This window comes from Octodon degus, unplaced genomic scaffold, assembly GCF_000260255.1.
Source record: "Octodon degus isolate 3935 unplaced genomic scaffold, OctDeg1.0 scaffold00638, whole genome shotgun sequence".
In the NCBI taxonomy this organism is placed as follows: domain Eukaryota; kingdom Metazoa; phylum Chordata; class Mammalia; order Rodentia; family Octodontidae; genus Octodon; species Octodon degus.
In genome coordinates, this window is record NW_004525214.1 from 37123 (window position 1) to 38843 (window position 1721).

At 42.3% G+C, this 1721-nt stretch overlaps 1 long non-coding RNA gene across 1 annotated transcript in view; it reads left to right on the plus strand.

Moving 5' to 3' along the window:
- Positions 1-1428: 1428 nt before the first annotated feature.
- LOC111814843 overlaps positions 1429-1721 on the plus strand; it is a 1238-nt gene continuing 945 nt past the window's right edge. Inside the window, exon 1 of the long non-coding RNA XR_002819720.1 lies at positions 1429-1575. This is a non-coding gene — a long non-coding RNA (uncharacterized LOC111814843). The remainder of the gene's footprint in view (positions 1576-1721) is intronic.

Here is a 1721-nt window from a genome sequence, read left to right on the forward strand (position 1 = left end):
CCATAGACTAGGACTTCCCACCACTGTTTCTAGTCAGGGAGGTGGTACATGCCTATAACTGCAGCACTCAAGAGGCTGAGCCAGGAGGATGTTTGGAAGTCTAAGGTCAGCTCAGGCTATACAGTGAGTTCAAGGCCAGTTTAAACTACATAGTGAGAACATGCTTCAACAAAACAAAACTTTTCTACGAATCTTGTGACATGTTATTATTTTCTTTAGTGGATGTTCAGGTTCACTCTGCTTTTCTTCTTAGGGCAGACATGTCATAGCCTCACTCCAACAATAATGAAAGAAAATGTGCCATCTTATTGTCATTTTATCCCTCCATGGTACAAGTGGTTTCTTTAAGGGCAAGAATTCTCACAATGTTTGGTTCCTATAGGTGACTCACACTCCCATTTCCATGCAGAGAACTCTAAGGACTGCAAAAGGGCCAAGGTATTTCTGGAAGAGGGAATAACACAATCACCAGAAGCACTCTTTCTTTCACTTTGAAATTTGCAATGACTTTGGCCTCATGGACATGATATTTACACAAATAACTGGGTATCACACTTGCTTACGTGCTGCTACTGGAATCCAGGCTCATTTCATCATCCTCATCCTCATCATCTAGATTATCTGCAACCAAATTCAAAGCATCCAAGTCAGAGATTGGCAGTGCATTTCCCCTCTGAAGAACAGTGAGCTATCTTGTTGAAGAGATAAGTATGATATATGTATGAGGACGGAAAGGTGTTATGTTTGGCCTTAACACGGGGCCTGGCACAATGAACCAGGAAACTGAGGTCCCAATAGTTTGATTTTCTTAGTGGGATGCTGCACTTTCCATTGGGTAAAGAGAAAAAAATCTTTTCAATACTCCAATGAAGAGACACCAGAGAAATGCAGCCAGCCTGGGGACTTCTCCAGCTATATTTCAATCAGGACACAGCTGGGGAATAGAGCTAATGGCTCCAAAGTCCTGAACCATTGCTCTACTTCACACTCATCTTGCCTGCTAAGGACAGGAAAAAGAAACCTTCCACACAACTCTCCATGCAATTGTGTACTTTCTAAGATCTTCATATGAGCTATTATCATATAATTAAAGGAAATTCTCCCTATGATACCTGCTGAGGCTTCTGGTGTCCCCAACATCTCACCACTGCACCCTACTTCATGAAGTCCATAAATGAAAATCTCTGATAGATTTTGAATGACCTCATCCACCTGCAATGACACTGATGAACTTACCTGTTTGAATGCTACAATTGTCATACAGCACATATTGTGAGCATGTTAGAGATGAGGAAGTGAAAACCCAGGAATGATCATTTACACCATAATTCCCAACAGCTGCATTACAAGGATACCTAGAAAACTGATTCATGAAATAGGCTATTACAAAACTATCATGAGTCTCTCTGACACTCCCACTACCTGGAAGGACACTGGATGGATATTTCCTGATTCCACCAGACACATTGCTATCAGGAAAGAAGGCAACGGTTGGAATAGTGTGTCCTCCACTGAGTGTGTTTGTCCTCTAACCTGATACCAACAGGTCTTTCTTGCCATGACTCCAAATAAAAGGTATGTGGGAAAAGAATAGATATACAGAACATGGGCATAATAGTGTCTCTAAGAAGCAGGGCAGCTTGTGGTGGGCCAGGGTTAACAAGAGCCTGAGGCACCCTTACCTGGCCTAAGTCTGTTGGCAAGGTACTTCACCAGCTTGT